General features: G+C 39.1%; 1 protein-coding gene across 1 annotated transcript in view; it reads left to right on the top strand.

Moving 5' to 3' along the window:
* Nucleotides 1-13,635, top strand: part of sema3aa (sema domain, immunoglobulin domain (Ig), short basic domain, secreted, (semaphorin) 3Aa) — a 102,132-nt gene that overhangs the window by 25,127 nt on the left and 63,370 nt on the right. The gene's annotated exons all lie outside the window — the stretch shown is intronic.

Here is a 13,635-nt window from a genome sequence, read left to right as displayed (position 1 = left end):
GATTCGGATCATTGACCTGTCAATGGATAAAAAATGAGTCTTTTCTTTTGGCCGACACACTTCTAATTAATCACTTGTTAAAGCTGTGCTTAACACAAATTCTTTGGAGACAATGGCACTGTGTTCCTTGGTGTATGAGCTGCACAATTTCTTTGGAGTTTTCTCAGTATGTTTACGGCGCATTTATCAGTTTTCTTTCTAAATCACAGTACAAACCACAAGCATACAAGAAATGGGAGATTCTCCCAAGGCCGTGTGTTTTTGCTAACTGAGCGTGACTGCCAAGACCCTTAAGCAGAGTGTGAAGGAACTGCGTTGAAGGAAAACAAATGGTGACTGGCAGCCATATGTACTGTACAGTATGTGGTAGCTAAACAAAACTCTTTCCGATTCAGTTCAGCAAAGCCTTCTAGACCTCTTTTCCTGTTTCGTTATGATGCGTTCGCCATGCGATTGTGGAGGCTTTTGTGTGTTTTGCAGTCCCCTGAATGCAGCGTCAGCCGGTGCGGCGTGATTGGGCTGTTGGGGATGGTGATTGAGTTTGAAATGGAGCAGGTCAGCCCCAGGGTATCTGAACAGGCTTAATGGACCTGTTTGAGACCTGCAGGGGCCATGAGCAGTGGGGGTCACCATAGGGTCATGTTTACTCAGAGCCTTCCAGAGCGTGCCGCATGCCAATCCATTTTCCCCCAGCCTGAGCAAGTGCAGCGCCGCATCTGGATGCCATTGGGGGGGTGGACCTATGTTTGGACCTATGCATAATCCTGCCAGGAAAGCGGAGAGGAGGTAGTGGGGTTTCAGTAAAGCTCATTTTGAAACGGGGAAAGTTAGCTTATTTCAATACACTGTGGGGTTTTCGGTACAAACGACCCTCTGCGCTGCTTACCGTCAGATTTCTCCAACGTTCTCGAAAGTGACATATTTATAGCGATGTGTGCTCTGGTTTGAGATTGCTTAGGCCGGCTGTACCACGTTTCATTTTCAAGCCACACCGTATAGCCAGTCACATCTCATTAAGTTTGGGGCAGCTTTCTGAATGTGCTCCAGCAGTTAACAAGAGTAGTGAAGCGAGCCAGAGCGACTGGAACGGCGAGGTGAGGAGAATAGGGCTGAATGTGTGGCGGAGAATGAGAGGAAGGTGAGAAGCTTGGCATGTGGCGAACTGGGTGTCGCTTGGCGGTGGAGCTCTTGGCATCATTAATGAGTGAAAAAAGTGAGCCTGAAACCACTGGACTGTGACTGCGCAGGCATAATCAATTGTTGGAAATGAAACTTGTGTAGATCATAAAAATATGAACAGCGCCATTCACCGACAGTACTTTATGGTGTCCCAGAGAGTGTTAAAAATGTGTAGTTTGTGGTGCAGTTTTACATTTTTGCTAACATACATAAACCTGGATGGCAGACCTCTGGGAATAAGCGGGAAAGGAATGTGTAACGCTACAAACATAAGCTCTCTTTTTTGGGTATTTAATCATTTTAAATACCTGTTTAGAATTCAATACGGGCACAAATCAAGCTCTGTGGGAGTGAGTGGACGGTTATATGTGTAAGTAGAGGTTACAGTTCATCAGTCTATAGCGGGTGCACTTATGGTACTGTATTCTGGTCTAAATTTACAGCATCATTTTCCAGAAATGCACAGAACTTCAGGAACTTCTGTGAGAAGGTAATGCTTAGTAAACTACAGTGATATATCTAGAAGACTTTTCACTTCAGACTGAAAATTATTTAAGCGACTTGAGAGCATATAATGTGTGATTTTGCTTGTCCATTAACATGGCTGTCAGTGTGAGTAGGATCTAAACTACAGTTCATAATTTATTCCTTTTTTAAATGTAATAATTAGATAATTTAAGTAATATTTTTAATCAATGAATTACACATGTAAAATGAGTTTAATTTAAAGATATTTTAGAGTTACATTTTATATATATAAGGTGAGATTTTTGGTTGTCCATCTAAAGTACATTCCATAATTAATGTATTAAAATTTTGGTTTAGATGTTACCATAACTTAATGAATATTTGTATTCATTGAATTAAAATTTTTATATAAAAAAATATTTTATTAACTATTTTTTGTTTTTATTAGTTAAATAGTTTAATTGTTTATATTTTATATATTTATATATTATATATTTTATTATTTTGTTTATTTTTAATTAAGGTTTTTTGAATTTGGTTAGAAGTAAGAAAAAATTATGGCAGTTTTATCCTAGAACAGCAATCATAAGCAGTAGATTAAAAGACATACATGAGTAATTCCACCATGAGACCTCTCGCTATATATCACTATTATTTTTATTTAATTATATGCACATCATATGCATACACCATCTCTAAGCTTCCCCTAGTTCTTACCCACACAGCAAACTTTAGAAGATATAAAACCGTTTCGATTGTGTAAGATCCACAACAGTTTTAAAGGTCAGGATGGCTTGTATCAGCTATGTAGGAATGTGTGGCCATACAGAGAAGATCAGCAGTCTGAAGGGTTTGTTTATGGCGCATTAGCGTGTTGTGTCGGCATAAGTCTAGCTTGAACAAATCAGGTTAATCTTCTCACCCCTTCCTCAGAAGACAAGGCCTGTCCTGTGAGATTTACCTGGGATTAGAGCCGTTTATGCAGCAAATCCTAATTTAGGATTGTACACACAATTCTACTCCCTCAATATAGCCGCCATGTGACCCTTTCAGAAGCACAGAAGACCCCTAAAGGAAGCTGTGATTGACTAAAGGTGAAAATCAGTTAATTCAGACAGGAATGCATTCATATCCGTATCCTGCTGCCTCAGGAGGAGCTCCTGAAAGCTGGAGCACAAGGTGTGTGGTTCATGATCCTCACACTTCTTCTCTCAAGGTGCTGTTGACATGTGAGGGTATTTGAGCATGCTGAGGGTTATATGGTGGAGCTCCAGGGGGACGCCACTCAGGTATCAGGCTCTGATGTGTGTGTGATAGACTGTGAGACTGTTAAACCCTGACCTGGCTGTAGAGAAATGAAAACCAGCTGAGGGGGGCGCCTGCAACGCTCTGCACCGAAGCTGGCGTGAGCTGTCTGTGTGCGAGAGAAAGAAATGAGCACAGGGAGGACAGGCAAAGTGAAGAATATTCAGATGACAGATGGTGCTGGGAGATAGCGGTAACTTTATGAACTGACTTTTTGTTGACTGAGAAAAGGCAGAAAGAGCAAGAGAGGAAAAGCCAATAAACTCCCGAGAGAAGAAGAGCGCTTTGTGATTTGTTCACCCACACTGATAACAGACTAATTTGTCAATCTAATCTTAAAATGTGTCTCAATAATTTGTTAAGTGCCTACATTTGTTAAAATAAATTTGTTAAAGTGTTAATGTCTATTCTTTAGTGGTTGAATAAGTTAAATTACCTTTTCATTGACTTGAAAAAAGAGACCGGCAATTTTATTTAAAATATTCTATTGCTTTAACAAATCAATAAACAAAAAAAAATCTAAATAATTTTCACCGGCCATTCTTACCAGCCAGAAATTTTTATTTTTATTGTAAAACTGTAAAATTGAAAATTGTATCTTAAAATAGTTTTATTAATTATTTTATTCATTGATAATGAGAATATTTTTATGATTAGTTACACTTTTTCTCCTACATTGTTAAAAATGTCTTCTTTTGGGCTTTTATTCATTAATTTTTTTGTCAATTGGGATTGCCCATTAATATTACTGACTGGGCAGGAAATTGTATTTTTGTTAAAAAATATTATATGAAAATGATATTATTATTATTATTTTGGTTTAATGCGAGGAATGATCCACATATGCATCTTCACAAGACATTTTGAAGCTCTGTAAAAAATAACTTTATTAATCAGTATTTTTATCTTTCCATCTAAACATCCATAAAAACAATGTAAATTGACTTAATTACCGGAAATGTGTTGAATAATAAGATTTGTTTTTAGAGAGTATCTAGAATCCAGTTTATTTTTCTTACCCCATTGGCAAATCATTTTTCTTGTTTTACGTGTAAACCTTTCTAAATTTAGTTAGATTTATGCTAAAAACAAGTAACAATTTGTGTTTTCGAGATAAACGAATGATGGCAAATTTTCCACTAATATAAAAGCCATTAGAGAATCACAGCAGATGTTTTGATTTGCTGACAGTTTGTATGTCTTTGAATAGCTTGTCAGATACTGCTTACAAACAGTTCAGTTTCATGTGGTGTTCCTGTTTTCCCCTGTCCCTCTCTGTAAGGTGAAAGGTCACGCTGGTGCTGTTCTGACCTGCTCTCTGTCTTATCAGGTATGTCAGGTTTAATGGCACGTGGGGGCTCGATTCCTTTGGGAATACATTAATTTGGACTTACGAGAAACAGATGAAGACACTGGCAGTGATTCGGATGTTGCATTGCTTCATCCTGTATACATCTACAGCTGTTCGACAGTGTTTTATGCAACATGGGTTTACTGTAATTTAGTGAATTCCTCTTGTGCAAAAACACATCCAGGCAGCTTTCTTAGAGTTTCCTAACAAGTCATTAAAAGCATTCATTTCCCATGGCACAAAGGGGGCTATTGTTCTACTCCAGTCTCCATTTTTACTGTCACAACATTTTCATTTTTTTCATTACTTCAAGATGGGAGTTACACGAGAGCGTCTGTTACTCTGAGAGTGATCTATGGGAGGTCAGGGAGAGAGTCTGTGACCATGTGTGAATTCTCTTTATTTAAAGCTGACTTTAATACTAGTGTATGTTTAATCTAGCTCCCCGCACTGCCCTGGCTCAAGCTATAGGATTTCATTTCATTTCTGGAGAGATGCCCTCAGCATCAAGGATGTAATTTCAGGACTCTGTGCGTTTGGAACTCTCAATCCATCTCACCCTAGATGAAACAGGTTTATTATTACAGCGGGGATGTAATATCAGCCCGAGTGTTTCCACTGGCTGGGAATAATGCCCTGAACATGCTGCTAACCACTCGTACACCACACATGGGGAAGGTGTTTCCGTTGACTCCCAAGATGCCTCAGTCATTTCCGTGATTTTTGCAGGCACGCTTATGTTTGTGCCCTTGTTCTAAGTATGCATGTGTGTCGTGCCAGAGATTAGTCTGGTCAGGGCAGCTGTGAGGGTGGAAATCAGGGATCTCACCCTGTTGGAAAATGCAGCTAATGTGGAACCTAATAGTCTTTTTACTGGTCCAAACTGGTCTGAATGATTGATCAGCTGGACTAACAGTTGGTGGGATTTGGGTTTGACCTGGTAGACCAATGGTTATATCTATACCATCTTGATGGCGTCATCTTAAGGCGTCAATTTTTGAATCTGTGCATAGGATCTATGGTGGATGGAGACTGTGATAGCTATTGGGTCTTTTCTTCACACAAGTCAAACGTTTGGCCTTGGAACTCTTGGAATATTTGAACTTTTTGAATAGATTGTTTCTGTAGTCATATCTGCCTGTTATATCCTGTTTTTATATTATATAATACACAGATGGGTGGGGTTGGGTTACATGTTCAAATGTTACTAAATAGCATAAATAAAAAATAAAATAGAGGTAAATTAGATTATGCTAGTTGATTAAATTGAGAATAACAACCCAACATGCCATAATGGCAAAATTCTAACCCAATATATAATTTCTTCATGATGATAACATTCCCATGCCCGTGTCAAAGGTTTCTCATTGAAAGAGTGCCTTGCATGTCGAAAAATTTCGCTAAAGGGGTTAAAAAGTGACTCCGAGGGGTCCTGACCAAGCATCAATTACTGAGTGAGAACGTGTTGAGCTGACAGTAACAGTAACTCAGAAACTACAAAAAGACTAAAAAGTACCATAAAAACAGATTATTTTAAAATAGTATGAAATGTATGAATCTTACCAAATCAGGTCAGTCCTCATCACTGTCTGGTAAGGGTCAGTCATGAGAGACTGGTACCTAGACACTGGCCCTATAAATCTCTTATCTGATCCAGATGTGCTGCGCGGGTCCGTTTGATCTCTCATTGGGCCTGGTTATGGTTAGCGAAGGCCGCTCGCTCATGGCACAAAAAAAGAAGGGGATTGTAGTGGAGCGGGAATAGAAAGATGATACAAACTCCAAGGAAGTAAAGTACTGTCCAGCTGTTGGACAACATCACTTCACACTTACCTCATCCAGCGAATGAAAATCCACAATATCCCAGGCTCGAGCACGCATATCGTTCACTATGTGTATGTGTGCGCGGTGTGTGTCTGTTTGTGTGTGAATGAATGTTTGTGCCCGTCCATCTGTACGTCCTAATGAATACTCATTTGCCGCTAGCCTGTGTGGCTTCCATTGTGATCCACAATGACTGCTGGAACTAACGACTTGAGGAGATAAAGGAAATTAATTCATTCTGTCTTTCCCTTTCGGAAAAAGGCAGAGGGGGTTCTTCTCAGGAAGCTTGATAAATGATTTTGTCTCATCATCTTAATTGTTCACATTCAGACTGATCTCCTGCGCCACGAAGATTACGCTTCAGTCTGAACCCCTCGGATAAAACGACACGTCTGCTGTTTTTCGCCCCACCGCCCACTCGTTTACCACACTATTGCCTCAAAGTCACCCGCCGGCTGTTTCCTCATCTCCTTTTCCTCTTTCGTAGTTTAATAAACCACAAACTTATCCCGAATCGCACCACCCAGGCTTCAGACCACATACGTGTAGGGATATACATTTACAGTGTGGTTGTAAGCCAACCTCAAATCCCCAGGTTCAGGCATATAAATTGTCGTATGCGTCTGCACTTGTCTTTTCTGTTGCGGCCGCTGCTGTGCATGATCATTTCTGCCTCACATTTGGCAGAGCTTGAGCCGATATCTAATAAAACCTGCACGCGGCATGCATGAGCTGCAGACAGATCGGTGTCGAGAACAAGAGAGACAGATTTGAAAACTGTCACCTCATTGCTGGTTCGGCCCTTGAATGGACTCCCTAATTGAATAATCGAAGATGCTCTTGGAGGAAATTAAAAAATCACTCTTGAGGAATTGGGTTATCTATGTAGAAAATTACTGTATTGATTTTTGTAAAGGCGTTGCATAGCTTGTGGGAGTGAATTCGTATTAGATGCATTCTCCATTTCTCCTGAGGATGAATTATTCTTTATTATTTCACAGGTTTGGATAGGTAGTCTCATGTAGCAAGACATTTAACTGTGCTCTTATTTTAGCAAAGAACTGGAGGAAGGAAGCGGAAGAGATTGCCTGACCGACATAACGCGACCGGTCACCATTTACATCTATCAGTGTTTTTTTTGTGGATATTTAACCAATCAAAAGTATAAAAAAGAGCTTGTGACTAAACCTCGTAACTCAATTGGGTCCTCAAACTGTCTGTAAAACCCCATAACTCCACCCCACCTCCTGTGGTCATAATTTGAATAGAGAATTATTATTTTTCAGACATAGTCATTTTCATGTATTTACAGGTTTATGCCATTCAACAGATCTGATTGCACTAACCTGGAAAATCCTAAATTCATCCTTAATACCGTTTCCAGGCAGACTGATAAAAAACCTGAGTATGAAAGTTGCGTAAAGTCGGCGATCAGATTGAAACCCTTGATTTCATCCAGTACTTGCTGTTTCTGTGTGCGGAATGCATCATCGGTCAGTAAGCGGGCTGTGGGCGGTACGTGGGTGCGCCGGCTGAGACTAGGATCTAGGTGACTAAGGAACCAGTTTTTGATTTAAGACAAACCAACACACCTCTATTTGAACATTCATCATGGAAGATCTTCGAGACAATCCCTCCAAATGTTTTGAATCTGTAAAGGTGGGCCAAAGGTTTGCCTTTTGTGTTGTGTTGATGCGTTAGTTGAGCAGGATTCCCACCTTTAGAGTCTGGTGTCTTGTTTCACGCTTTTAAACGTGTGCAGATGAGTTCGGGAGACATGACAGAGCTGTATTTATCATGTCAAGAGCTTTTCTTTCGAGCTGAATAAAAACGCCTCTGTGTTTGGTTCTCTCCATGGCGACGGGAATGCCAGAGGAGGGCCAGATCTGTCACAGAAGATTATGCCAAGGTGCTGGCAACCAGGAAAACGGTAGTTAGATGAAGAAAGGAGGGGAAAACTCACTGCTATCTTAGAAATATCAAGTTGAAGGTTCGAGTGCTTCGACCTCTGGAGTGGCATCCGTAAGCTCCAGAGTGCCGTTTGAAAAGACAAAAAAAAACAAGCAGAAGCGTAAAGAAAATGAGAGAAGAAAAGATAATTGGCTAATAAATTAGTTGGAAGGGTGGAGAAAATGAAAAACCTGTCTGTTGGGAGAGCTGAATACTGCAAGTGAGAGGGAACAGAGAATGAAATAGATTTGCAAAAATGCAAGGCTGGGTTGTGAGATCAATCCGACTGAAGACAGGAGGCTGATGTAAGGTAATCAGAGTGGAGAATGAGACGCAGCCCTCTCTGCTGAGCCAGCGTTAAAGACCGCCTTCATATGGACCACCAGTCCACAGAGCCACTAGCACAATCACACACAATTCTTTACAGCGCACAGATCGTGTCCTTGTGCTATTTATGAGTGGGACTTCAGGAGACAATGATGGATTTGCCCAGTTTTGATTACTATGCTGATTCACAATGAAAATTGACCAGAAGATTGTTGATGCAAGAACTTTTTGAGGAAGACCGTGAAAAGTGGAGAAACAATGATGCCTTAAAGATCTAAAGATTAAAAAAATGATATAAAATCTAAATATATATATATAGATTGTTAGCTTTTTACCTTTTTATACATATTTCTTTCTCTTATAAAGACACTGTTTAGCATAATGTTTGTGTTTATTGGAAAAGCCACAGTTATTTTGAATTAATGCACTGAAAAAGTATTCTGAAAAGGTATCCTGCTTTTAACACATTGCGTTTTAGTCAGAGGATGTGAAGTTGCAGTGAAGTGCCCATTGTGTTAGCTTCCATTACTCTTATTCAGGTTTAAAGAGCAGAAAAGAAACCCATCCAGAATTAGCTCCACCATGCCAACGGTTTGACTTCTAAAACATCTTGAAACTGCACTAGGTCAAATGTATTTGCAAACCAAGTGCTGAAATGTTGGCTTTTGCTGCTTGTCTGCATTTGATTAATAGTATAATATTTCATTTGTCACAGACATCTCTGCTGGAACAGTTAATGTAAAACATGTATATTGAGGTTATGTTTTAAATGTATGTAGCTAATTTCTTTAAGAATCTAATCTTCAATATGATATTTGATTTCACGTATAAGTACAAAGAAACGGCAAATAACACGTTGAATTAAATGTAAGATTTTGAAATAAAATGTAAGTAAATGTTACTTATTTTTAAATAAATAAATTAGTTATACAGTATATAGCTGAAGGTGTGAACTTCTAATTAATGGGTTTGACGATTTCAGTTACATCACTAGCAGGTGCATAAAATCAACCATACAGCCATGTAATCTCCTTAGACTAACATTTTTAGAAGAATGGGGCCCAGGATCACAATGGCCCTGTGCACAAAGCGATGAAGATAAAGAAATAATTTACAGAGTCTAATGTGAAAGAATTTGACACAAAGCCCAGACCTGAACACCTTTTGGGATACATTAGAATGCAGATTGCAAGCTGGACCCCATCACCCAACATCAGGGCCTGACCTCACTGATGCTTATGTCTGAATGAGAGCGAATCCCCACAGTCATGTTGTAACATCTGGTGGAAAGTCTACGCAGAAGACAGGGTTATAACAGGGTTGTGCAATGTGCACCATTCACAATTAATTTGAGAATGCATTTTAAATTCCAGTTCAGTTTTGGAATTTTAATTGAGGAAATAAACAGGATGCAGAATTTTAAGGACATAGAATTAACATGAAATGAGTTTTGAAAGTTGAAAAGTAGATGGATGGATGAAAGGATGGATGGATAGATGGATAAATGCACTGATTGGCAGATACATAGATTGATGGATGGATGCATAAATCAGTAGATATACTATCAAATCTATTCTTATCATCTAATGGATGGATGGATGCATAAATGGATGGATGGATGGATAGATGTTTACATCCATAGATGCATAGATAGGTGGGTGGATGTATAAATGCATAGATGGGTACATATTGATACATGGATTGATGGAAGGATGGATGAGTAGATACATTGATGGGTAAATAAATACATAGATTGATGCATGGATGAATACATGGATGGACGGATACATAGATGGGTAGATGGTAGATACGTGGATGGGTAGATAGGTAGATAGATACATAGATTGATGCATGGTTGGATGGATGCATAGACGGAAGATACATAGATTGATACATGGATGATTGTATAGATGTTTACATTCATAGATAGATACTTAGATAGGTAGATACATGGATGGATGCATAGCCAACTCTGTATGCTTATTTTTTATTTCTCTTTTTTTTATAATCAATCTTAAATAACATTGGATGAAGATTGCATGCCTGCTGTAATATATATTATAGATATTGGAAGCTCTATATTATTTATGAATATTAGAAGAACCTGCCTTTTTTTCCCTCACAAATTTTTTTTCTTGACTTTTAGGGAGTTTCTGGCTGCTCTCCACAGCAGTCACAGATCTTGCGCGTCTCATTGGGTGTGTGCTTGTTCTGAAGGTCATCCAGACCGTTCTGTTGTTCCATTCCAGGGAACACATTAAGCACTGGAAGGAGTCTCTGCCAGCTCCTGTAGTCACAGACATGTTAACTTCGCTTGCGAAGGGCATTTGTGTTTCATTTCCTCTCGCCCTCTCACTGGCATCAGCCATCGACGCAGCCTCCCGCTGAGAGGAAATTAAAATTGCGATTTATTGAAATTCTTTATATAGGAACAGTAATAAAGAATACACTCAAGTGTAAATCTGTTTTTTTATTATCATTATTTTTTCAAAACTTCTGTTTGGCAGTTTATACATGATTAAAGAGCCATAACTGTTGTAATAAAAAACAAAATTTGAAACATTTCTCTCATTTTCAATGCAAACCAATGCGATTTAAATCATAGCGGCTCTCTCTTGATTTAATACTTTGACAAAGACATCCCTTTAACAACTTTAATCAAAATTAACATGTTGATCAAACATGACCGAGTAAATCTCAAATCTAGAAAGGGCTTGTCGCTGTAAGTGATGCGAGGACTTGCAATGAAAGAGTCTTCAGAGGCATACTGTGTGCTCAGCTTCATGGACTCGTATGTGAAGTATCGGCAGGGGTAATATGTCACAAAGCAATCTCACGCTGAATGGCTTGATCCGGACAGTATTTAATGGAGGTCGATTTCCCAGACTACTTGCCGTTCTACACTCTAGTGGGCCACAATCACCTAACAGCTGTCAATAAATTACAGCAGCCAATACAGTGAGTTGGTCATTAATCTAAAGTGGCCGATATTTCATTCAGTCAATGTTTTGCTTGTGTGTTTTTGTGTTTCGTGCCGTAAAGTTTGTTATTGCCTCTCTGTGCATTATCAGACTTTTCAGCGTAGTATTGAATATTTTGGTAGACAGATTCTTTTTAGATTTTTTTTTTTTTTTAGCTGAACTGAATAAAGTGTTTCACTTTGTTCAGTTTAGGTGGGTTTCTTAGAAACCTGTTTTGAACTGAGCCATAGTTGAAGGCCATTGGTCCTTTGTCCTTGTTCATATATTAGTACAGCACTGCAATGGTCGTCCATTGATTTACAGTCTCTCTGGGTTTATGAAACATATGTCAGAACAATCAGTATAACTGACGCCTGTCAATAAAAACTGATAAACTGAGAGGGATGACATATGTTCTTTATAGGGGGCACTTGAAGGCGTTATAAACCCTACATGAATTCGCACCTCCTGTTTACAGCTCCGAGCTTTGCTTGGTTTTCACACTGCCACTTCTTGCATTCACACACTCACACACACCTGGAACATGTTTGGTTTTCAAATCTGGAGGAATGGTTTTCTTTTAAATGGTTCTTAAATAAAAAAAGAGATCAAAATTTGACCCCCCAAAAAAGTATTAGCTTTTAGCATGTAAAAGCAGTTCGGCTTCCTCCAGTTGAAGGCGTTTTTTGTTGTTGTTGTTGTTGTTGTTGAAGACCTCTGTCAACTTGTCTGATTGTTGTTCTAGTGAAGTGGAAATGGTTTCATCGGCTCTAATGTGTTGCGGCAAACATTTCCAAGCCAGAGTGTGTCGAGTGTAAGTTTTGAAGCTGAGAGTATGTGGCGAAGCGTCTGGGTTATAAGGTCAGCGTTCAGGATGAGTTATAAGAGCTGAAGTTGGGACCTCACCTCGTTAGTGTGATGTGAAGTCGAGATGTCATGATGTGACAGTCCACACCAAACATGGCCCAGCATTCTGCTGTGTCACGGCCTCTCGGATATAAATACTCATGTTTCCATCAGCCCACTTCACTCTTTCTCTTTATTTGCTCAGTGGTTGCTCTCTCCTATCTCTAATAGTCTTCTTTATAAAGTAGTTAAGTGTCAGCTTAATCTCATGTGTTTCTCCTAAACAGAAATAAAAATATAGAGCTATAAAAAGAAAATATATATGAACTCAAATATTTTGGTCTTGAATGAATGTGACAATAATAATAAGTACCAGAGACAGTAAAGTCAGAAATTTGCACACAAATTAAAAAAAAAAAAATATGCAAAATTGTTTTTAATGAAATAAATTGATATATATATATATATATATATATATATATATATATATATATATATATATATATATATAGATATATATAGATATATATAGATATAGATAGCATAGCCTGTGTTTTAATCTCAGAAGAATTTAATAAGAAATATTATATTGAACATTTGACTTCCATTTTGTATGTGTGTGTATATATACACTCACCTAAAGGATTATTAGGAACACCATACTAATACTGTGTTTGACCCCCTTTCGCCTTCAGAACTGCCTTAATTCTACGTGGCATTGATTCAACAAGGTGCTGAAAGCATTCTTTAGAAATGTTGGCCCATATTGATAGGATAGCATCTTGCAGTTGATGGAGATTTGTGGGATGCACATCCAGGGCTCGAAGCTCCCGTTCCACCACATCCCAAAGATGCTCTATTGGGTTGAGATCTGGTGACTGTGGGGGCCATTTTAGTACAGTGAACTCATTGTCATGTTCAAGAAACCAATTTGAAATGATTCGAGCTTTGTGACATGGTGCATTATCCTGCTGGAAGTAGCCTCAGAGGATGGGTACATGGTGGTCATAAAGGGATGGACATGGTCAGAAACAATGCTCAGGTAGGCCGTGGCATTTAAACGATGCCCAATTGGCACTAAGGGGGGCCTAAAGTGTGCCAAGAAAACATCCCCCACACCATTACACCACCACCACCAGCCTGCACAGTGGTAACAAGGCATGATGGATCCATGTTCTCATTCTGTTTACGCCAAATTCTGACTCTACCATCTGAATGTCTCAACAGAAATCGAGACTCATCAGACCAGGCAACATTTTTCCAGTCTTCAACTGTCCAATTTTGGTGAGCTCGTGCAAATTGTAGCCTCTTTTTCCTGTTTGTAGTGGAGATGAGTGGTACCCGGTGGGGTCTTCTGCTGTTGTAGCCCATCCGCCTCAAGGTTGTGCGTGTTGTGGCTTCACAAATGCTTTGCTGCATACCTCG

Source organism: Squalius cephalus, assembly GCF_949319135.1.
Source record: "Squalius cephalus genome assembly, chromosome: 4".
Classification (NCBI taxonomy): domain Eukaryota; kingdom Metazoa; phylum Chordata; class Actinopteri; order Cypriniformes; family Leuciscidae; genus Squalius; species Squalius cephalus.
Note: the sequence above shows the minus strand (reverse complement) of the source record. Positions and strands in the feature narration are given on the sequence as shown.